Genomic DNA, 25,855 nt, shown 5'->3' with positions numbered 1-25,855 from the left:
TTTCAAATAACAGATTCTCCTTAGTGAAATCTTTGGATCCTCTCCCTAAAAATTTTCACACGGGCACAAGGCTCACATGCATATTTTACATTTTATATTTCAGGAGGTTCAAGACTTGGGTGCAATTCATATATGCAAGATTAAGAATTAGGAGAGACTGAGTTGGTCAACTTCATAAGTATCTTGTCTTAATGGTTCTGCTCTACAGCCCAGCAGAACTAAGGGCATGCAAAGAAGACTGGCTCAGAGAGCTAAAGGAAAAGTGAGAACAGGGAGGAGGAAGCCTATCTCAGAGTTAGGGTCCTGGCCAATATTGTGCCCAGTCCAAATGGTGACCTACTTTTATAAGACCCATAGACCTAAGAGTATACAGAAACACTGTTCTTCCTTCTGAATCAAAAGAATAGATAATAGGGTTTAGCAACTATTTTATGTCAGGTACTGCCAAGAGCTGGATGCACAAAGATGGACAGGACACATGCTGATTTTAAACAGCTCATAACTAGTGGTATATCCCATACCACTGAGTTTTCATACCCAGCTGGCCTTTCTACAAACTTTACTATAGTAAAAATGAAATATCCAACCAAAGATATTGACCACAGTTTGAGAGATTTGCTTGAATGCTCCCTATTTCGTTTCTCAGCTCAATGCTCTGTGTGTTTCTCACCTCCCATACTCCCCAGCTCTCCATATCTGCCTCCCCCTCTTTAAGTTTGATGACCCATGCAGACTTCCTTCTCTGGCACAATAACCTCACACATCCCCCTGGACAGTTGGCTCTAAATGTTCCATGGATTTGGTGCCCCTGAAGCTTCTAGCCCCCAGCATCAACAGTCCTGGCTTCAGAATCCTCAATAGCCCCACAGTTTTCAACCTGAGGAGAAAGGTACCATTGTTCATAGATTTGACAATACTGAATGTGGGAGGTACTGTTCTGGGCACTGGGAACACATCAGTGAGAAAAACAGACAAAAATCCAAGGTGCGTAGAGTTTATATTTTAGTAGGAGGAAACTCACAGTAAATACATAATAGTTACATATACAAATATATTAGTAATTTATGTATTCATTATACCAGGTGTTAGGAAATGTTATATGTGAAAAGACTAGAAAGTGTACAAGGAATGTTTGGGATGGGGCTGTGCCTATAATTTACATTTGGATGGTCATGTGACATTTAAGCAGATATGTAAAAGAGATGACAGAAGAAGACATGAGAATATTTGGGAGAAAGTGCAGAGTAGTCAGGTAGAAGACCAAGTATAAAGGCCATAAGGCAGAAGCATGGTGGGGCTGTTTGAGGAAAAGGAAGTCAATGGAACTGGGATGAAGTAAGTAAAGGGATAAGTAGTAGAAGTTTAAGTCAAAGAGTTAATGTGGAACACAGATCCTGTAAAGATTTTGGCTTTTTCTCTGAATGTAGTAAGATGAAATGATCCTTAACAGGATCTTTTGCACTGAAAATAGGTTGTAGGGGCAAAATAATGGAAGCAGGGAACCCATTTTAGGAGCCCCTTACAATAATACAAGGAAGAAAGATGGTGTTTAATGAAGTGAAGATGGTGAGGAGTGGTTGGATTCTGGATATATTCTGAAGTTATAGCCAATAGCATTTGCTAATGATGAAATGTGGAATATAAAATATAGAGAAATAGCAAGGAGCATGTCAAAGTTTTAGACCCAAGTAACTGGAAAATGGAGTTTCCATTCAATAAGATGGGAAAAATTATAGGAGGGGTCTGGTTTAGAGGTGAGATGTTTGGGAGTTTTGTACCCATTACGTTAGAGATGTTTAGGAGACCCAGCAAGGAGATGTGGAATATGCGGACAGAGACATCAGTCTGCATTTCAGAAGAGACGCCCAGACTGGAGAGTCATCAGCTCACTGATGGTTTTAAAGCCATTAACACTGGACATCCAAAGGGAATGTAGATAGAAAAGAGAAGAGGCACTCCAGCTTGATGGGAAATGAAGAACTAGCCAAGAAAACAGAGAGGAGTAGGTAGGGTAGAAAGCTAAAACAAGAAAGTAAGTAAAGTCATCCTGGAATCGCAGGGAAAAAAGGAGTCATTAACTCTGTCAGATTCTGAGATTGTGTTAAGAAAGATGAAAAAAGCATTGAGCTTTGGACTTAGAACCACAGAGATCACTGGTAGCCTTGACAAAGCCATCCCTTGCAGTGTAGGAATAAAAGCCTGACTACAGTATGTTCAAGAGAAAAGGAGGAGATAAATCTCAGTAAGTGATTATAAACCAGTCTTTTGGTGACTACAGCTCTAAAGAAGGGCAGAGAAATAGGGTCTTAGTTAGAGAGGCTAAGATTAGAAAAATTAGGACTCATTACAAAATGCTTGTTGTTGGAAGACAGTTCTCCATTGTCTCTCATATTTCTGCCGGTCTTGTGAGCAGAGACACTGATTGCCTTTGTTCTAGACTATTCTTTCAGGGATGTTAATACATTGAACTGCCTTCGAAAACAGAGTGTCTCCCTCTAGAGCAAAGGACAGACATGCTTACTTTCCAGTAAAATATTGAGTTTCCCTAAGCTCAGGGTTCCTCTCCTGCAACACAATGCACTATGTATGCAGATGTCAACTTGACCCTATTCCCCATCACCCTGTGGGAAATGGGGTTTGAAGAACAAAGAAGAATAAAATGTTGATTCTCTATTGCTATTGCTGTAAACAATAAATTCCTCTGTCTCTAACCCAGAAGTCTCATGCTTTTTCCAGTAGCCATCAAACTGGCAGGCTATCTGTGGTTTGCAAGTAGTGTAAAATCTCAGACACTTCGCAGTCCTTAATACTGGTAAGAATGATCCAGAGGAAAGGAAAATAACTGTTGATACAGGAGATACAGTGAAGTGTTTCAGGAGCAATGCCTTGAGTAGGTAAGAGGGACTGAGATCTAACACACCAGTACACGAGCTCAGTCCTTTCTTTCACAGTAAGAAGTTTTAAAGTAAAGGAGTGCAGATGCAGGTAGCCTTATAAGCAGTTTTGTGGAATGTGGGGACATTTCTCTTGCCATTGCTTTTGTTTCCTTAGTGAAACAAGAAACATTGTCAGTAGCTGAGAGTAAGGAGGAGGAGGAGGAGGTGATGGGGATTGAAGAGAGAGAAAAAGCTATAGAACAGTCATCTATGTACACGGGAGAAAGAACGGTCTAGAGAAAAATGGTTGGACTGATGCATCACTACCATCCTATCCTAAGAATGACAACTGTTAGCAGGATACACTCTTACTCACCCTTCATGAGTTAATCGTAATAAGTTAAAGCTAAAAACTCTTGCCCTCTGGCCTTTAATGAACTGCTGTGATCAACAAGTCCCCTTTCTCACCCCAGGAACATCTGATGCACAGTCACGGCAAATGGATCCAATTCACCAATTAGACTCCAGCACTTTTGTCCAACTGTTCTGGGGCTTTATGCCTCTGTGCAAATGATGCTTTAGATTCACATTTAAGTAACAAGTGGCTAGCCTGTTTACACTGTGAAATTTTAATTGTATTACTAGAGAATGTCTGCTCAATTTGCATGTTTTTATTGGAGATGTTCTATTCTAGCTTACTGGACACTTACTTTACTTCTAGATAATTATTGTGCCTTAGATTTTAATGTCTTAATTAACTATCCTTATTAACTTTATGGCAAGCACTGTGGCATCACCATAATTTCTTACAAAAACATGCTTGACATACAAATAACATACTCCTTTCACCTGCAGAGAGAAGAGAAAAACAAAGCAGGTAGCATTCAATTAGATTTAGTCCCACTGAATTAATTTCCTTTAACACTCAGGCACGTGGACCAGTCCTCAGTGTCATGGTGAGACATCCTCACCAAGGCAGCTGTCTTGGCTGGGCAGCTCTTCAATCAAAACATTCAAGCCCCAGACACTTTTTTTAAACTGGCAACGTGTGCCAAGAGGAAACATAAAGATGCCTGTATTTCTCAGTCTTTATTCATTCAGGACTCTCTGATATCTTTATTTGTTGTGATTACTCAATTAGCCAATCAGTAGGCACATCTCATCACCTCCCTTATGTCCATGTTGCTTTGCATCAAGATAGGCTAGGCTCTGCTGAGGTCACAAATACCCCTCCCTCCCCAAACCCCAGTGGCTAACATAGTAAATGTTTATTTCTCACTCATGCAGGTTCTATGCAGGTTAGGTGTCCCTCCTTCTTATAGCTAACTCAATCTGTGCTAACTAACCCCGAGGGTTGCAATGGCAGAGCAAGAACCACCTAGAAGGCTAAGCAGGATGGATTCCAGGAAACTGATAAGGAACATGTGGCTGGCTGGGAGGGCCTCACAGTCTGTCATAATGTGCAGGTACTGAGAAGAGGAACAAGGAAGAAGGCAGTTAACTCCTTGCCCCTGAGATTTTAATCTACTGGGGTGGCTAAAAAGAAGGCAACTGATATTCACCAAGTAATTCCCCATGTCAGGTATTGCTAGAGGTATTATAATTTCAGTTCATTTTTAAAATATTCAGTCACTAATTAGGCCCCCGTGACTGAGGGTGACACTGGATTTCAAAGATGACTAAGACTCAACCCCACCTTTCAAAAGGAGAGAGAAAGACAAACAAGGAAGCCAAGGCAATATAATATAGTGAGATAAGTGCCACAATAAGCTAAAATGTTAAGAAAATACACAGGAGTAATACTGTGGTCATGGAAGTTTCTTAGGAGATAATGTCTAAACTATTAATAAATCAAGCAGTGAATAGTTGAGCAAAATCATGGGAGGAAGGCATTCAAGGCAGAAGAACCAGCATGTGCAAAGGTCCAGCTGCAACAGAGAGTGTGACTGGAGATGAGTTTTAACCTCAAAGTGGGAGAGGAGAAGGAAGTGAGGGTGGAAGACTGGGAAGGGACCTAATTACAAAAGTGCTTTGAGATGGCTGGAACTTTATCCTGAGAGTCAAAAGGAACAAAAAGTAAAAGGTTTAAGGAGGGAAGTGACAGAATCAGAATTTAAGAAAAATCATCTGGCTAACAGAATGGAGCAAGAATTGAAAAGAAGGACAAGAGTGAAGTTAGGAAGTCACAAGAGTAATTTAGGTAAGAAAAGGTGGCAGCCCTAAGAATGTAGATGGGGCAATGGAGAGAAATGGGTGGGTTCTAAAGGTATTTGGGAAGGAAAATTATACTTTATGATTGTTACAATGTGAGGGAGTGACAGCAGTAAAGGATAAACCCTGGTTATTGGTTTGATGGTGGCACATACCTTAGTAAGAAGGGGAACAAAGGAGAGACATGGGGAGCAGAGCAGATTGAGGGTGGGAAAATCCCTGTGAGGCAGGGAGCTGTACCTAGGCAGGTGGATAGCAGTATTGGCTAGGATCCCTGAGGGCCTTCAACTACAGTACATCCATCCCACTGACCACCAAAGCCCCACTAGCAAAATTCTCACTCACCTAGAACAAAACTATCCATATATTATTCAGTAATGCGTGTAGTCAGAAGACAGAAAAGTCTTAAAGAAGGAAATAGAACGTGAATTAGGTCTTTGAATGACAGAACTTGGAGAAACAAGGAGTTGGGAAGGCATAAAAAGCTGGTGGGTTGCAAGATGAAAGGTGAAGAGGGAGAATGAACATGGCTTCCTGGAATGGAGAGTTCAATTTGAGAAACAGTAGTAAAAAGATGGAACAGAACAGGTGAAGACACAAGATGGAAGGCTTCGGCATCCAAACTGCAAGCTTTTTCAACCCCTCACAGGGACAAATGCTCCTCTCTGTAGCTGTCGTCTTTCCTTGAGAAAATAGTGCTTGACAAAATGGTGCTATCTCCTGAGGGCATTTCATGATCTCTAGGTATGACGAGACCAATCATTTCCTCAATGATAACTGAATGAATGAATGAATGAAAAACAAATGAATAATTATGAACTATGGTCATCAAGTCATTAAAGTTTCTTTTGGGCCCATGAGTTAGCATCTTTGTTTACATACTGTATGGTTTTTTTCTTTCAATAAGAAGATAAGGTCACTTTTTAAGAAAATAAAGATTTGTTTTACCTCTTTAGTCTACTTGCAGGGGAGCACCAGAGAAAGGACCCTAAGCCATGAGTCAGGACATTTTGGTTCTGTCATTGTCAGTTATCAGTGAGCAATATGACCTTATTCATTTGGTCACCCAGGCTCTGGTTTCTTCACTTATAAAATAAAGTACCACACAGGCATCTTTAAGGTTCCTTCTAGCTGTGTTACTTTACCATTCCCTCTTAGTCTTTATGAGCCATGTTTGATTTATTAGTTTACCCATGCACTAAGCTCCAGTGATGCCAAGGCATTGTAAAGAGCTGAATTTTTACTGTTTTCACAATGTCAAAATAATGCAAGTTCCTTTTAACTCAACCAAATACTTAAATATTTTCACAGCTGGCCTGACTGGAACTACACATGGTTAGGTACCAATTGTTTGACTTCCATACCAGTTCTACCAAATCAGACCGGTTCCAGTGAGGGCACCTGGTTCACCTGGTACTTAGCTGCGACGGTTTGCTCGGTCGGTAGAGGTGGGGTCTGGCTGCGGACGAGGGGTCGGTCCAGCTCTGGACAAGGGGTCGGTCCCGCTCGGGACGAGGGGTCGGTCCCACTTGGGAAGAGGGGTCAGTCCGGCAGCAGACGAGGGATCGGTCTCACAAGGGGTTGAGCGGTTCGGCTGACGGGGTCGCCCGGCAAAGCCGGCGACGAGGGGGTCGCCCGGAGAAGCAGGCGACGAACTGGGGACAAGGGAGGCCAGGCCCTTGTTGGGGGCTCTTAGGACTGGAGGGCACACGGCAGAAGAACTACCGCGGAGACAAGGTAAACACGCAAGTCCACTTTATTGAGGGAGAGGCAACAGTTTTATAGGGGCTGGGGAAGGCTGATTGGTCGAAGCCACGCCCTGTTCTGATTGGTTGCCAGAGAAAGGTCAGTGGGCGGTACTGGACAGGGGAGGGGTGGTGATTAGGGATTGGCTGTTGCTTTTGCTGGGGGAAGTGGCAGGGTTTAGTGATTGGTGGCTGCTGTTGCTGGGGTAGAGGGCAGACTTGAGTTTCCTGCCCACGCCTGGCTGTTGCTGCTGTCGGGGGGAGGGAAAAGGGCAGACTGGATTTTTCCGCCCACGCCTGGCTGTTGCTGCTGTCGGGGGAGGGGAAAAGGGCAGACTGGAATTTTCCGCCCTGCGCCTGTGCAGGGAGAAAGAAGAAGAAGGGTGCTGCCCCACAAGGCATCGGGTGGCGCCATCCGGGAGGAGGGGCGGCCGCAGAAGCATGGCTGCCGAGAAGGGGAGACCCGAGGGCACTCTGCGCCCATGCCGAGCTTCCTTCAGGGGTGGTGGTGGGCCCGACCAACCACCCTATTATGGGGGCAGCGGAATTAGGCCTACCGCGGCCGCTCCCCTCGCCAGGCCAGCAAACCACACTTCAGCCCGAGGGTGACCACACTTAGCAATACCTTAGGTGGGCTGTTTAACCAGGGACTTTGGAACAGAGGCTCTTAAACTTTAATGGGCTTAAGAACCAGCCATGCCAGCTCGTGAAAATGCAAGTTCCTGGGCCCTAACCTCAGAGAATCTGTTCTGAAGGCCTTAGGAGCACCCAAGTCTCTGCATTTTCATTAGCTTAGCTTAGAAACTGATAGAGGGGTCCATTGGCCAATATGTAAGAAACACTACCTTAAAAGGAAAAAAAGGCCTGTTGAGATACATGAAATCCCACTGGATGAATTATGTATGGATTTGTAAGCCATTAACTTAATCACAGGTGTTTGTGTGTCTGCAGACAATTGCTGGAATGTTAGGTAGCCAGGACTATTACATGGCTCTGAAAGCAGCAACAAATCACTCACAGACAAGTTAGGGAAGGCATAGCTGTGTATAGCTACCAGTATTGTACCCCATTCTCGCTCTTTATTGTGCTGCTTTGTCTCTGAAATGTGTTGTCTGCTTCTGAACTGCAATCAGCCAACTGCACTGATGCTAATGCACTCTTGAGGAGGCCCATCTCTCTTTAAAGAATCCAGTCCTTCTGGTGCAGGCTCTGTACCTCTGCCGCAGAGTTCATCAACATCCTAGCATGCTGTCTGCCAGGCTTCCTCGTAGTTGCTCGGTTTTCACACATAACAGCATACGGCTCCTGCATAAGTTGATGCACAGGCAATGACTCTTTTCTTTCAAATGTTCTAAAGTAAAATTGAGACTTTTTGGGTTCTCTCAACAATATAAAGGCATGACAGAGATGAAATCTTAGTGTCATAGTAATCAGGCAGGCCCTAATCCTGTGTGGATCATTTTCTCCACTTCGGCCACATTTACCAAAATCAGGTTATAGAAACAATATTTTCTCTATTGTGGGTATTGCCTTGTCAAAGAGGAATAGCTTCAGAGTGCACACAACAAGAACACCAGCGGCAGAAGAGGGGAATTTTAGCTGTAGGAGCTGGGAACAGATTTCCTCATCAGGGCAGCTCCTTTTCATCTCCAGAGAGGAGGCCATTTTCCACCTTGTTCTTTGTCTGTTGTGAGCTCTCTCAGAAGCAGCAGCTCCATGGGAACAGGCATTACCGTCACACATCAGGCATTTATGCTTCTATTAAGGGGAGATGAAAAGAATATTCAATGTGGTATGGCAAAGGAGAAGACTACAGAGGACAGGAATTAGATCTCCGACGGGCATCTCTTTGCTACTGGGAGTAATATGTGGCTGAAGGGTGATGTAGGGGCATCCATTGTCAGCCCCCTTAAGATCCAATTACCACAGGACCTGCTGCTTCCCTCCCTTACACCCATCAGCTGCAAAGATCCAAGAGTAAGCATCCCCAAGCAGAAAGCTTTGAGAATCTGAAAGTAATGCAGCTCTTACACAATTTCAGGTTAATTCTGTAGTCTGCTTTTCTCCTCTATCCCCCAAAAGGTCTGAAATTCAGCTTAATTTCAGCCCAGAATTAAAGTGTCTCTGAATCTCTCCTCCAGTAGATATTTTTAAGATGTTTGCATCTATTACATCTCCTCTTCATAGCCAGGCTGGGAAGGGGACAGGCAGTATAAGAAATCTCAGTTCTGTAGATGAAGAATCTAAGGTCCAGTGATTTTTCCAAAGGTCCCTCAATTAACGACAGCAGAGCTCTGGCTGAGTATAATCCCCCCTCTTCCAAACAAGCTGAAGTGCAGGCTTGGGTGTGGCAAGGTAGAAGCTTATTTTTTCAGTTCCTGCTAGATCAAAAGCATGAAAGAATTTAAAAAATAGCAAATGAAATATCCAATTCAGTCCTTTCAAAGACTGTGGTCCAATATTGAGTGGGCACTGAAATCATAAAAGGGGGCTTTAATCTGGAGGTAATGACAAACCCAGTGTGAGAAAAATCAATAGATGATTACGTGAGTCACTGAGCATTGTTATGAGCAGCAGCCTTTCACAGCAAGCAACTTTTTGGCCCAACACAGCAAGATAAACAAGGCTTCTTGTTCTTCGGATCATAGGAATTAAAACTATTACCATGTTGGTCAGAAATGATTTCTAAAAGCATTTATTTATCACCTATATCCCAGCTTTTGCAGAGAACAAAGACAAGCATTCTCTTCCAAACTGCTCAGTACAGACAGTCCAGCACCAGTTAATATTTCATCAAACCTCTTGAAGGAACTGGACCATTTGGGGTTTAGATGATAGTGCTGATGCTGTGAGTTTAAAGTCCTGACCCACCAAAAAAATAATCATTTTTTCTCATCATTACACATTTATAAGAGCTTGAACCACATCAGACCATATTGTCTCTTTGAACAGAACTGAATGGATGTATTAGAGTACGAGAGTAATAAGACTCTATTTAGATTTCAGCAAAGCTCTCAATACTTTTGTCATGAAAATCTATGAAAACTAGGTAGATATGTGGATAAAGTAGCTGAAAGTGACATAATTGGTATCTAAAAAGGCCCAGATTAATAACAGTGCTGCTACCTACTACATTTTGCCATTCAAAAAATAACTATGGTGTATTTTACATAGCATATAATTTACCCATTTCAAGTGTACAATCGATGATTTGTTTAGCAAATTTCCCAAGTAGGGCAATCATCACCATAAATCAGTTTTAGAATATTTCCAGCACCCCAACAAGATCCCTCATGCCCATTTTATGGGTTAATCCCCACATCTATCCCCATCTTACCTCAAACCAGGCAACTACTAATCAACTTTCTGTCTTTTTGGATTTACCTTTTCTGAACATTTCATATAAATGGAATCATACAGCATGTGGCCTCTTTTGTCTGACTTTCTTCTAGCTAGCATAATGTTTTTGAAGTTCATCAACCCTTATTGGATGTATCAATAGTTTGTTCCTCTTTTATTACTGAAAAATATTCTATTGTATACATTTTGTCCACCCACTCATCAGTAGATGGGCATTTAGGCTGTTTGCAATTTGGGGCTATTATGCATAAATTCACTAAGAATATTGATGTGCAAGTCTTTGTATGGGCATATATTTTCCTTTCTCTTGGGTAAACATTCTTTTTAAAACTTTTCTTAACATCCTCACCTCCTTTACTATGGAATCCCTTTAACATGGTGAACCAGGTCACGCTGTTTTCATCTTGTTGTCTAGTCTTTTCTGTTGAAAATAAAAGTTTAAAAAGATGGTTGATCAGGTAGCCAAAGAATATCTAGGTGGAGTAGATACAACCATTCTAAGGTCCTCAGAATGGAGGAATTGAGTATGGATTCGAGTGAACTTACTGATATTCTATTCATGAACTATTGTGATTAGTAATAGAAGAAAATGTGGCATTGGTGTGGAGAAAGTGGCCATGGTGGCTGCTGGGGGTAGGGAATGGGAGGAAGAGATGTGCTGTGGGAACATTTTCGGGGGTTGGAATTGTCCTGGGTGGTGCTGCAGGGACAGTTACTGGACATTGTATGTCCTCCCATGGCCCACTGGGTGGACTGGGGGAGAGTGTGGGCTATGGTGTGGACCATTGACCATGAGGTGCAGTGGTGCTCAGAGATGTATTCACCAAATGCAATGAATGTTTCATGATGATGGAGGAGGTTGTTGTTATGGGGGGAGGAGTAGGGTGAGGGGGGTGGGGGGTATATGGGGACCTCATAGTTTTTGAATGTAACATTAAAAAATAAATAAAGACCAAAAAAAAGAATACCTAGGGACAGAATTCTACCCTCCTTCCCAAAAGGAGCTAGAAACAAGACTTGCCCCAAGAAAAACCATAGCAGAAAACAGGTAAAACGTTTTATGAGGAAGTTAATTAGGGAAACAGTTGTACTGTATTATGGTTGGTAATATTTGTTGTCCTCATTTCCTCTCATTCATATTTCTAATATAGCATCCACACTGGGATCACTATATTTTCCTTAAACACAAGGTTCCCAAAACTAAAGAACAAAATAAAATGCAAACTCCTTAGCATGTTTTCCCAGGTGCTCTGGAATGCAATACCAACATAGCATAATCTGTCAAGATTTCATCTTGACAGAGTGAAAGAGTCCTTGCTGGGTAGTTGAAGAGAAGACATTAATACTCATTACAGTAAGGAACCTAGTTACAGAGATGTTGGAAGAGGTGAAAGGCCAAAGGTAGTGGTAGGAGGCAATCCAAAGATTAGCAGGAGCAGAGGCTGCCACCATCTGTAGGGACAATGGGAAAAGAGGTGTTAGTAGTGCAGGCTGGCACTGGAATGAGGGGGAAATGGCCCCTGTGTGGCAGAGACATCACTCAATGCAGAGAAAGAATGGTGTAAATACACTGGTTTATATTTCCTCCTGTCCTCCCATCTCTAGTCAGCACATCCCTTTGGCCAGAGCTATAAACCAGTTGGTAAGGGAGTCTGGGAAACAGAGCATGGCAGGGCAGGGCAAGGATATGAGAGCAAACACAAAAGTCCAGCTCTGTCTGCCGAGTGGCCTTAATTCACAGTTCTCAAAATGTATACGCCATGACTCTTCGAGCTTCCTAAATATAGCCAGTACAAATGAATGGAAATCTCCTGTGCTTCAAAAAAGAATTCTAGTGCGAGAAGGGATGTGATCCACCAAGGGGCCAAAGGTTTTTAGAATCCCCTGGGGCACTGCTGAGCAAAAATCAAAGCAGCTCTGCTTCTTTCTGTTTTACATGTAAAGTATCTTAGTAAGCTTCTCATTGAATGAAAGACTCTGTGATTATAAAAGGTAGACATTCACCGGTTAGTCCAGCTCTGAGTTTAACAAATGGGAAAAATGAAGCACCGAGGTTTTAATGATCTTTCCAAGAGCCTGCTGAGCTTCTTCCCACAGCCCAGAACTGTTTGTTGGGGACAGAGTCATAACTCAGGTTGATTCCAACCTCCCTAAAGCAGTGGTTCTTAATCTCTGGTGTCCCTAAGATTCACCCAAAGAATTTTAAATATATATATAAATGCCTTCCTTCACCCCATATCAGAATATCCAATGTCTGGGCCCAGATATAATTCATAAAGTTCTATATGTACAGCCCCTAGAACAACTGATCTAATTGCCTAGACTCCTCAACCAGGAGCAAATTCAACTATAATCAGTCCACCCTACATATATACAGCACTTGCCCATTAATTATTTAATTTAATCATCACAAAACCCTAGGTGATAAATCAAGAAGGAAACTAAGACTTGCTCAAGGTCTCCCAGCAGAGAATGACCCAAGCGTTAGAATACAGATCTTCTGACTGATGTAGCATCTAGTGGTCTGCCTTACCACTGCAGGCTGACCTTCTCTACTCCTATGACCATGGCAGGAACATGACCATATACATATTAGAAAGACTTCCAAAAAAAGAACCATATACAATCCCTATTTCCTTAAGCATTATGAATCTCATGAAAGCAGTAGCAAAGGGATGTTTTTTTCCATGTACATCTGCAATCTACAAGAAAACCATCCACTCCAAAAATCTCCCTAAATGATTTCAAAGAATCCCCAGAACTTTCATCTCATGGGCTGAGAATATTATCCTTTCAGCATCAGGCAGGGATCACTGTGCTCTTCACCTCAAAAACTCTAGCTGTAGGGTTTCTTCTGACCTTCTCAGAGCTCATATGTGTGGGTCCTCTCCCACTTCTCCATGTCATGGAAGACCAATCTAGCAGAAGCCCACAGTTCTCCTTGTGCTCCAGTATGCACTTCCCCAGGCATTTGAACATTTGAAATCATTCCTCAGGCCCTTCATGTTTGGTCTGTGATATTGAACACTAGCTTGAGTACTCTCAAAGTTTTACTGGCTCTCTTTTCATTTGGTGAATGCAGCAGTTTGATATTGTTTGTGAATTCCAAAGATAGATATTGGATTATGTTTGTGAACTGGTCTGGGCATATTAGATTGTATTGGATTCAGAGGTTTCACTATTACTTGATTAATGATGATTAAGGCTTTGATAGGGCCACATTAGTAGGATGTTGAGTCCCCACCCACTAAGGGGGTGGGGACTCACAGAGAAAACGACAGGACACAGAACTTAGTTGGAGTTTTTGAGCTAGAGCCTGGGAGGTAAAGACATGGGAGAGAGCAGAGCAGCTGAGCCCAGAGAGCAACCAGCCCCGGGAAGACAGGAACCCTGGAAGCCTGAACCCTTGGCAGATGTCGAGAGCCATCTTGCTCCAACACGTGGCAACAGATTTGGTGAGGCAAACAACTTATGCTTTATGGCCTTTTCACTGTAAGCTTCTACCCCAAATAAATGCCCTTTATAAATGCCAAGAGATTTCTGGTATTTTGCATCAGCACCCCTTTGGCCGACTAATACAGTGGATAAAGTTCTTATTTTTACTACCTCCTCTCCCTGGCTGCCCTCCCTTCTGGAATCAGCCCACTGCCTTTCGATCAAGTATGGGTTATTCAACTTCTCTTTAATCAGGAAGCTCACGGATCCTAAATATAAATAAAACCATGGTAAGTCTGTGGCACTGGCCTTCCATAAATACTGGAATTGATGGAAAAGACTGAATATACAAATGTATTATGGCCAGAAAACTCTGACCAAGTAGGAGCATTAATCAGACCAGAAAACTACCAGCAACATCAGTACCAGAGCTGGCCACTATCTGTAATAAACATCCTGAGAAGCCGAACTACAATCTTTGTAACAATTGACATAAAATAGCCAGGACTTGATCAACACCCAACAGCTTCTCTAATATTTGCATACAACCCTTCCAATTTAGGACCAAGTGGAAAAAGCCAAATATGCTCCCCTAACTAATCACAAAGGATGCCCAGTGTCTCATTAGCCTACCTCCAACCTTCCAATGCAAACAGCTTCTAATTGGCATACCTGAAATAATCCAGGCTATTTTCTTCTTTAACTTTATTTTGAAATAATTTCAAACTACAGGACAATTGCAAAAATAACGTAAAACCCAAATAGAGAATTTCAACATACCCCACAAAAATATCCAGATCCATCAGTTGATATATATATATATATATTTAAAGTTAATAGATTATAAGGAATGTTACATTAAAAAACATAAAAAAACGAAAAACGTAAGAGGTTCCCATATAACCCACTCCCCACCCCCCATCACATCATTTTTGTAAATTGTATTTTTTTGAAGATATATACATCACACAAAAAATATTACACTAAAAAATATGAGGTTCCTGTATACTCCCCACCCCCCCACCCCACTCCTTCCACACCAACAACCTCCCTCATCATTGCGGCACACTCATCGCACTCAGTGAACACATTTTGAGGCACTGCTGCACTACACAGATAATAGTTTATCCTGTAGTTTGCACTCTCCCCCAGTACATTCAGTGTGTTATGGCAGATATATAAAGTCTAGCATCTGACCCTGCAATATCATTATGGACAACTCAAAATCCCAGAAATGCCCCCACATCATATGTCTTCTATCCTCTCCCTGCCCTCAGCAACTACTGTGGCCACTTTCTCCACCTCAATGCTAAAATTTCTTGTATTACTCGTCACAATAGTTTTATAGTAGAATATCAGTAAATCCACTCTAGTCCATATTAGATCCATCAGTTTTAACATTTTGCACATTTGTCATATCATTCTATCAATCACCTACCTGTCTGTATTCTAAATACTTATTTTCTAAATATTTGAGAGTAGGTAGTATACATCATGCTCCTTAAACTCATAATACTTGCTTGTATATTTCTCACAAACAAGGATATCTGAGGTAGGGAAAGAGGTAGGAGAAGGGAGATAGCTTAGAGAAGGACCACAGAAACTTACCATCAGATAATACCTAACCACAGTGGAAAATCACCCACCCAAGTCCTAGTGCCAGAAAATAACAGAAGACAAAAGGCCCACCCATCACCTGACCACCACACACTTCATGACCCCTCCCCTGGACAGTTCCTACCAGCAGGAATATTGAGCCAATAAAAACCTGTAATTTTAAATCCCTTTTTAGAATAAGGCAGACCAATGACAATGTTGGGACTTAAAAGTCTTCATTTACATGGAGAAGGGGGTTTGGGGAGAGACAGTCTTAATAAAACAGCACCCCTAGCCCCAGCAGGCACGATTCATGCAACTTGTATTGATCACCCGCACCCCCATCTTGAGTGTGTACTCTTGCTTTACATTAAATTCTCTTGTTACTATATGACTAGTCCTTGAATTCTTTCTCATGACTGTGTCAAGAGTCCTCCCACCTTAGGTTGAGGTCTTTCCCCAGGGCCTCTCCAACATCATATCCACTTATGCAATAATTTAAGTAGAGTTATCAAGTTCAAGAAATTTAACACTGATATAAAGCTTACAATCTCTATTCCAATTTTTTTTATGTCCAAATAATGACCTTTTGAGCCTTTTCCCCTCCATTATTAGAACCAGTCCAGGATCACATATCGCATTTAATTGTCATTGTCACTTCAGTAGTTTTTCTTATATTAATTGTAGACACATATCTTCAACATAAAATTTCCATCTCATCAACTCCCAAGCATTCCATTTGGTGGGATTAATCACATTCACAATGTTGTACTACCCTTACAACTGTCCATTACCAGAACTTTCCCATCATTTCAAACAGAAACCCTACATCCATTATTCATTAACTCCCCATTCCTCCTCTCTCCTGCTCTTGAAAACCTATACTCTACCATTATGCATTAACTTCCCATTCCTCCCCCTAGTAGCCTATTTTCTACTTTCCATCTCTATGAGTTTACATATTCTAGCTATTTCATATAAGAGTCATAGAATATCATCCCTTTGTGACTGACTTATTTCACTCAACCTGTTTTCAAGGTGCACCCATGTAGTGGCATGTATCAGAACTTCATTCTGTTTTAAGGCTAAGTAATATTCCATTGTATGTATATACCACATTTTGTCCATCTCCAGATAAATACTTAGATTATCTTTTGGTTATTATGGATAAATTTAGTATGAGCATTGGTGGATAAATATCTGCCCAAGTCCTTGTTTTCAATTCTTTTGGGTATATAGCTAGAAGTGGGATTGCCAAATCATACAATAGCTCAGTTTAACTTTTGGAAAAATGGCCAAATTTTTTCCACAGTGACTTCACCATTTACATTCCCATAAAAAAATGTATTAGAGGATTTATTTCTCTGCATCCTCAGTAACACTTGTTATTTTCCTTTCTAAAAATAATTAATAGTCATTCTAGTGGATGTGAGGTTGTATCTCATTGTGGTTTTGATCTACATTTCCCTTATGGTTAATGATGTTGAGCAAACTTTCATGTGCTTATTAGTCATTTGTATATCTTCTTTGGAGAAATGTCTATTTGCATCCTTTGTCCATTTTTAAATTGGGTTTTCCATCATAAAGCTTCTCCACTACCCTGTCTGCTTTTGAGTGTCTGCTAAACACAAGTGATGGTAGTTGACTCCCTTGCTATATAGCAAGCTCTCAATAAATAACCTTTGTTCTCATTTGGGAGTTCTGTGTTCATTTCCATAGATGATTAGAAGATGGAATCTCTTCTACATTTAGTTAAGTATGAATTTGCCATAAAATCAAATTAACCAAAATTCCCAATTCTCTGGGCATTCAGGTTAATCAAGACATTATATATAAATTATAAGGCAGATACTAACAGTCACCAGTGTTTAGTTATTCTAAATCAGAAACCAATTAATTGTGGCAGGGCTATGACTACTTAATATAGTTTACACAGTGGATCTCAAACATTGGTGTGTATAAAAGTCATCTGGAGACTAATTAAAAATGATTCCTGACCTCTTCCTGGAGGGGCTCTAATTCAATAGGCCCGACCCAGGGTCTATTTGTTCTGGACTGTGGTATTTTATAAGCACCCAGGTGACTGACTGAGTTGGATCAAATCATATCCTGAGAATGACTAGTCTTCTAAATCTGAACTGCCTGGGAAGTTTTTCTTAAAAAGCCTTCACACAGGTCCCACTCCAAAGCTACCAAATTAGAATCTATAATAAGATTGGGGGGTGGAATACAGGTAGAGTGATTCAAAAGTTCATCAACAATAGGGAACTACTGTTTTATTTTTCCAAAACAAGTACAAATCAGTATCAACAAATGCGAATTAATTATTTTATTTTGGAACCAGCTTTCCCATAACTCATACAAAAGGAGAGGGAGAGCAAATAGGCTAGTCTCCATGAAGATGAAAATGTATTTAAGATATCAAGTTCCTTAATAAAATGTGATACCCCGATGATTTATCTTAAAATGATAACATTGGGTGTCTAATAATTTCTCATAGATTTGAATAACATAGTTCTCTTTCTCTCACCCTGAACAAAGCTTTCACTTTGGCTTCAGACCCACGGACATCAAAAGCCCTTGCCACACCTAGCCTCCAGAGTTCTGGATGTCGATTGCTTTTCTCTGCTTCATATCACCAGATTATTCTACTATGTGCAAAGTTTCAAATAAGGACAAATTCTTATTTTCCCCTCTGTCCCTTTGTGACTCACTTTCTTCCATCTCTTTTCTATAAGCAACTAGAGAGATTCATTTTCTATATTGTTATCATATCTCCCTACCCAGATATCAGGACAATGATCTGACTGAGATGAGTATGTTTAAGGAGACCAAGGGACAGAATATTTAAAATTAGAACTGCCCTGGAAAATGCAAAACATAAGCCTTCCTTGGTCTGAAACGCTGGGATTTTCTCATCCACAATTAGATCTCCCAGCCATTCCAAGGCTGCTTCCCTCCCCCCACCAGCATACCAGCTGCTAGGTGCTCCTTAATTAATTTAAATACAATGTTGAGGATTGCTCTGCAACAATTACCTCCAATTTACAAACATGGTTCCAATACAAAGTGCTCTGACAGACAGAACTTGAAATAATGGAAGCCTTCCTAAACTCTTATCTAAAGTACATTTAAACATGATCAGGTTGAAATTATTTTCCTTCCTCACTCCCTCCCTTCCCTTCCCCCTGTTCATTCTATAAACATGTACGGAAGTGCCAGGGTCTTTACTATATTTTGAGTACAAATACAAACAGAGCCCAGTCATCACCATGGTCTGGTGGAGGAGAGAGTAAAACATAAACATGCGGTTACAGTCATTATAATTATGGCCTAGTGAACAATAGAATGAATGAGAACCTATGGCAACCACAGGAAGAACTTGCCTGGGGAAGGATGGTGATCCAGGAATGTCTTTCCAAGGTGACCTCAGAATGTAATCTTGAAAGCTAAACAGGAGTTTGCTAGATAGATGAGGCAGGGAGTGCAGAACGGAACAGAGCGGCTTGAGGAACAGAAATTTGCTCAGAATGGATGACGTTCAGGGCGCAGAGCGAGGCAAAGACTATAAAGATAGACCCAGATCATGAATATGCCCCTGAGGAGCATTCTGCAGACTGAAGCGCCACTTGAAGAGTCTTTCTCAGTAGAAGTATACAGGACTTTTAGAGTTTCGCCTACACAGCACTACTCCTACTTCGGGCAACTGCTTTGACTTACATCTGAAAGAAAGCAGCCATCTTCCCATGAGACCTCAAGACCCTGCCTCCCGAGTCACAGTGATTGGCCTGGCGCTGGAGGTCAGACCAGCAGTGGACCAATCAGAGGACCTGGGCTGCCCTGGCTCAGTGATTGGCCAAAAGCTTGATACATAAGGCAGACAGGCTAGTCCCAGAATATCTGTTTGTTCTTGGGGAGGCAGGAAAGAGTTGTGGAGCTGCTAACAGCCATACCTCTTCCCATGCCTTGTGGACTCAAAAAGTTTTGGGCTGGAAGAGAATATGCAACATTTGGCCCGCAGAGAGAAGCAGAGACATGAATCACTGAGAGAATTGCGACAGCTTCCATTGCCTTCATTCTAGTTTCTGAGGTCCTCCAAACTGCCCTGATTCTTCCCCACTTCCTTACACTTCATTGTTCAGAGACATGTTTCCATTGTTTCCCCCACCTCTCATGCCCATTACCCATCTAATTACTTGAGCTACTTTGAATTTGGTTTTTGACAGTGGTACCCAGGGGTTCTGATAAATGATGAGATCCACATCTGTCTTTCCTCTGCCAGAAATGCCCAAAGCACATCCCCTTCCCCACTCACCTGCACATGGAAAATCTCTACTGAAAGTCCTTCTACATCTTAAGACTCCCTCATCCAAAAATCCCATGTGACAGGAATACTTGACTTTGGGATAAAAAGAGGCGGTGGGCTGTTCTTTGCAGGAGACCACTAACAACAAAAAATGAGAGTTGTATGAATTCCCCTCAAGGATTTGCTCAAGCTACTAAACTAGTTTCACCAAAGGGCAAAAAGCATAATTGTAACTCCAAAACACTAAGCAAATAGGTGTGGATCCACTGTGAGCTTCTCCCATGCCATTTACCTGGTTGCAGACGGCAGGGACTCAATTCAGAAGGTTAAGTTTTGGTCTGTATCTCCATTACACAATATAGTAGTAATGTAAATGCACATGATTAGGTGTGCATTTTAATACAATTTTTCCAGTTTGATGCTTGGAGAGTCCCTGTGCTCTAATTCTTCAAAGTAGATAAAAAATGAGTTTATCCAGTGCATGGTTAAAAGAACTAGAAATCATGCCCATTACCAAAAAAAAAAAGCAAAAAAAAAAAAAGCACCAACTATTATGGACAAATTTTCAAAATATTAAGATATTAAGTCCATGTCAATACTTGATGTTAATGAGCAAGGAGGAATGTGCATTTGTTCTCTAGGCTGAAAGTCCAGAGCTTGAAAAAGGGCCCTGGCAAGAAACTCAGCTTCTGTTCATCTAGAAAGAAATAGGTTGTCTCCCATTAGAGACCAGCTTAGCAATGCCTTAGTAAGCAAATGGCCGAGTTGCCCAACTAAGCCGACTGGAGCCTGGCTGTCTCCTGCCCTGGGCAGATAACTCACCAGGGCACCAGCTTCACCTTCTAGAGGCATTTTGAGGGCAAACCCCAAAGAGACTGCATTCCTGTAACCTGGCCTGAGTGTTCCCACAGCACAGAGGGAAGTGAGACTCCCAGACTTGCTAAACCCCATTTGAAAAATCACACTGGCGGCAGCCTCTTCTCCCAAGGTTTCTGGGAGAAGATCCAGACAGAAGCATTTTATGTGGCACAAACAAGCCACCACTTTAGCATTCTGTTTCCTTTCCTGGCAGGAGGCATTTTCCTTTTTGTCTGTTGTAGAAACTAGAACTGGATCATGTGCCTAGGACACCTAAAAGATGGAAATCAGCAACTGAGGGAAAAACTGCTAAGGAGGTTATGTGAGGGGGACAGGGAGAGAGGAAGGAGGACGGAGAAGACACTTTAATTTAGGTCAGCAGCGCAAACCCCATGGGTCATACTCCTCCTGACAAGGGGCCCTGGGGGGAGGCTGAGATGGGGCAGGCTCCATCTGCAGAGGAAAGAAAGAAGGCTTTGGGAATTGTCAGCACTGCCTGCCATGTTTGGGATGAAAATCTCCTGTTTTTATCTGAGGGTGAAATGGTTACCTTTTCAGTGATAGGAGAGCACTGAAACTGCAATTGAAATGAAATCCATTCTTGCTGGTTAGCTGCGTGAAGGCCCTTTCTCCTCCGTCTCTGACTGCTCCTCTAGAAACTCTCACAGACCCTAAATTCAGGCCAATATATATCCATCTACAAAGCTTTTGTTATTAAAATAGCTTTCTTATTGTTTTTTCAACCTATACATGCTCCTGGGGGGAAGGGGAATCAAAGCAATAATGTTAAAAATGAAAATATAATGGATGGTGGTGATGGTATCACAACATTGTGAATATAGTTAACACCACTGATTTGTATAATTGAATGTGGTTAAAATAGGAAACGTTAAGTTGTATATCTGTTACCACTATAAAAAAATTTTTTTAAATATAAAAAGTAAGTCAACAGCCCATCAACCACTATGAACATTTTAGTAAATAATCTTCTTTCCTTCTTTTCCTGTCTTCTTTCCTTCCCCAAATAGTTATTACATACCTGCTATGTGGCAGACACTGTACATACAGAGAGAAAAGTGTGCAAAAGAGAAAAGTGTCCTATCTTCCTGCCTTCTAGTCTATGTCCTATAAGATCTCCATTTCTCTGTATAAACATACACATACGTATTTATATACATGCATATATAATTTTATAAAAATCAGATACATATATAATTTCATATAAATGGAAATGCTTTAAAATCAGTCTGTAACTTACTTATTTCTCCATTCAACAATAAGCCATAGATATTTGGTCAATACATATATCACCATGTTAGCTCCAATGTTGCTTGGTTAAAAAAAATATTTTAAATTTTGACACATAGTGCCACACTGTTCTCCTTAACAGCTACACCAGTTTGAACAGGCAATAAGGACACACAGAAAACCAGGTTCCCTATACCCAACTTGTCATGGTCATTCAACCATAAGTATACTGATTTTTTTTTTCACATTCATGTTTTGTCTTATTTTCCTATGGAGTAAAATTTATCCCCCTTTTTATTTCATAGTTTCTTTTTCATGACACTTAGAAAGGCTTTTCCTATCACAAGATTATTTAAAAAGATATTTTTTCTAACATACTTAGGTATATATATATTTTTTTCAAGTTTTTGATCCATCTGGAATTTAATTTAGTGAAAGGATTTACAGATTTACTCTTTTCTAAATGCACTCCAGAACTGTTATTTCAAAGGGTTGTTTCTATGCATATGCTGCAAACTTCACAGTATAATTTTGTATTACTTCCACATGAGCACTAATGCTAGAAATTCCACAGTGTGATACTGGTTTTTCATTCTCTATTAAAATATAAACATCCTGTGGAAAGGAAATACCTCAAAGTTTTGTAGTCATTTCTTTGACTAGAGGAAACTGAAACTTTTCTAGGCAATCAGGGAAGGGCATGTGGGATGGATTTTGGAGTAAAGAAGTGGAGGACAAGGCATTCATAGAGGAAAGGAAAAATGGAAAAGAGAATATGACATTGAAGTGCGGAGCAAATGACAGAAAATGATAAGCCATGAGGCCAGATGGGAAGACAAAAGCCAGGTCCCAGCAGATCTTATATACTATGTTGAGAGGCTTAGACTTTCTCGTAGATGCAGTGGGGAGCCAGGGAAGCAGTTAAACATGTCAGATTTGGATTTGATGTAGATTGCTCACTTGGCTCTGTGGATGCTTTATCTAGGTGGCAAAAAGAAGGAGAACATACTCTGGAAGCGGTAGAAGTAGACAAACTGAGAAATAACAATAAGGCTCTAAATTAAGGTTTTTGCAGTAATTGATGGCTTTGAGCCAAGGGATTAGAGAAACATTCATGTTGTCAAACAAGCATGTGAGGGTAAAGGAAAGGAAGAGAAAAGGATGATATCCAGATTTCTAGTTTGCCAACTGGGTGGATAGTAAAATGGTGGAACTAACCTCATGAAACAGAGAATGCCAAAAATGGAGTGTTTATTCCCCAAGAAAATGAAAATTAAATTCACATACTCACCAGAATGGCTAAAATTTTAAAAGACTGGCAATACCAAGTGTTGGCAAGGATGGAGAAATCAGAACTCTCATGTGCTGCTGGAGTGTAAATTGACACAACCATTTGGAAATATGGAAGTATATACTAAAGTCAAACACGTAACACTTGACCCAGCAATCCCACTCCTGGATATGTACCTGGAAGAAATGTGTGCATATATTCACCAAAAGACACATACAACAATGTCATATCTGTACTATACATAATAGCCTCAGACTTTAAATAACCAGAAGTCCATCCATAATAGAATGGAACAATAAGTTATGGTTTATAAATACAATAGAACACCATATAAATATTAGAATGAATATTCTAGAGATATATTCCACAACATGGATGAATCTTATAAACATAATATTAAGCAAAAGAAGCCAGACACCAAGAGAACATAATGTATGATTACATTTATATAACATTCAAAAATAAGCAAAACTAATCTATGGCACTAGAAGTCAGGATAGTGTTACTTTTAGAGAGAGAGGACAGTGACTAGAAGGGGGCACTGGGAGAGCTTCTGGCTGCTGGTAAGTTCCTATTTCTTGACCTGGCTCTTCTCACACAGATGTTTTTACTTTCTGGAAATTCCTCAAGATGGGCCCTATGATTTGTGCCCTTCTCAGTAGTATAATTCAATAAAATGTTTTATGGGAAGCAGACTTGGCCCAATGGATAGGGCATCCGCCTACCACATGGGAGGTCCGTGGTTCAAACCCTGGGCCTCCTTGACCCATGTGGAGCTGGCCCACATGCAGTGCTGATGCACGCAAGGAGTGCCATGCCACACAGGGGTGTCTCCTGTATAGGGGAGCCCCATGTGCAAGGAGTGCACCCTGTAAGGAGAGCCGCCCAGTGCGAAAGAAAGTGCAGCCTGCCCAAGAACAGCACTGCACACACGGAGAGCTGACACAACAAGATGACACAACAAGATGATGCAACAGAAACAAACATAGATTGCTGGTGCCGCTGATAAGGATAGAAGTGGTCACAGAAGAACACACAGCAAACGAACATAGAGAGCAAGACAACTGGGGGGGGGGAGGGGAGAGAAATAAAAATAAATAAATCTTTTTAAAAAAAGTTTTATAAATTCCTTTATAAGCAAGAGTCATGTAAATGCAGAATTAGTTCACTTTAGGATATGCTGAATTTTGAGGTGTCTGTGGACAAACATAATAGATCACTGGATATGTGTGTCTGTACCTTAGGGCAGGAGAATGGGGAGAAGGTAAGGGGTCTTAGCAACCCTGTGGAAGGACAATGTGGATGAGGAGAAGAGTCAGCTGTAGATGTAACCCTGGAATACACTAGCATTTAAAATGTGGGCAGAAGAACTCACTAAGAAGATAGAAAAGACACAGTAAGTACCTAGAACCAAGAGTAGGAATTGTTCCAAAAGCCAAGACAGGAAAATTCTCAAGAAAGGAGTAATCAATAGCATCAAATGAGGCAGAGAGACTCAGAAAGATTAGGAGTGAAAATGTTCAGTGGAGTGAGAATCAGGACGTCTAACTAATCTTAGCTGGAGTGATTTCTGTAGAGTAGTGGTAGGGACAGATTGCAGTGACCAGCTGGTTTGTAGTGTGACTCCAACATTACCAGTTATGGTCAATTAAAATGCAATTTTCTGAGAACCACCCTCAGAGATTATGGTTCTCCAGACTTTGCTTGGGGCTCTAATGACTCTGAATTAGGGGATCTCTGAACCACATCTTGAAAAAACTCTGGGCTAGAATATACCATGTGTCTTCCATGGAGCCTATAGCTTCCTCCAAAATTAGACATGAAAAGTGATCTCTTTGAATTTCAGGTTACTCATTTTATTAAAATCAGGATATTGGTACCTATCTGATAGGATTAAATGTGTGAGAATAAAATAAGTTAAGGTATTTCAGTGCCTATTATGATGTTTTCCCTTCCCTCTCCTGCTCTATGTATATAAGCCCATGACATTCTCTTTCCAAAAAACAAATGCAAACATAAAAATGGCAGTGCATAAAGTGACAGAAAAAGAGTCTATGAGAATCTGATTTTGAACAATTTGTCATTGTTAGTGTCAGTAATTCCTGGACTGGTATTTACTGCATCCTGCAAAAGTATCCGATGATGGCACTCAGAGATAGTCCAGAAACAAGTTCTTTCATGAAGGAAAATGGAAAGTCTGATTAGAATAAAGAAGGAAACAATTGAAACATGCACTGAGAAAGCAGGTGGATTATTAATAGGAACTTGTAGGCATCAATGTGGCATGATAGCCACTGGTTATTTATTAATAATTCTCAGAGGACTAAAGGGAGCCCTGGGCACTGGAAAAAGTAATATTAGGCCTTAGAGCAGAGTTGCTCAATAAAGACCAGTTAATTTAGCTTCCTATGTAGAAAAGATACTATGAAAACAAAACTAAACTAAGCAAATAATAGTGCATAGCATACTCTATTATGAAGTCATAATAAATAATCTTAATAATAACTATTAGAGCTTTCTTTGGACGAGAAATGGTGCAAGATGCTTTTACCTAAATTTTACAGATGAGTAAACTGAAATTCATAGTGGTTAAGCAACTTACTCAAGGTTATATGTGAGGCTATTTGTTCTACTGCCTCCACAGGGGCATTGATAAAATGTTGGATTCTGTGTTATTTGTACATTAAGGACCTAAAATATAAACTAGGTCCTGAACTCATTGTACTAGATAGAATACTTGCTTAATGTGTCAGGCAAATAGGATGAAAGAATCATATGTGTGCCCTAGACTGGTTAGATGTTACCAAATCTATTACTTCTTCCTCTTGAGTATAGAGCTAGACTGCATTTCCCAAACTCCTTGTCATAAGGTATGGTCATGTGACTATGTTCTGGCCAACAAAAAGGCTACCTCTAGGGCTAGCATAAA

General features: G+C 40.9%; 1 protein-coding gene across 2 annotated transcripts in view; it reads right to left on the bottom strand.

Moving 5' to 3' along the window:
• PHYHIPL (phytanoyl-CoA 2-hydroxylase interacting protein like) overlaps nt 1-20,455 on the bottom strand; it is a 263,987-nt gene extending 243,532 nt beyond the window's left edge. The window contains exon 1 of one of the 2 annotated variants that reach the window (XM_071215803.1): nt 19,822-20,455. The gene's annotated coding sequence lies outside the window, so the exon portion shown is untranslated. Of the gene's footprint in view, nt 1-19,538 lie in introns of both variants that reach the window. The other variant, XM_071215804.1, reaches the window with a different exon arrangement.
• Between the last annotated feature and the right edge of the window lie 5,400 nt (nt 20,456-25,855).

The sequence above is a fragment of the Dasypus novemcinctus genome, chromosome 6 (genome assembly GCF_030445035.2).
Source record: "Dasypus novemcinctus isolate mDasNov1 chromosome 6, mDasNov1.1.hap2, whole genome shotgun sequence".
Classification (NCBI taxonomy): domain Eukaryota; kingdom Metazoa; phylum Chordata; class Mammalia; order Cingulata; family Dasypodidae; genus Dasypus; species Dasypus novemcinctus.
The sequence above is the reverse complement of the archived record's forward strand: the minus strand, read 5'-3'. Positions and strand labels throughout refer to the sequence as shown.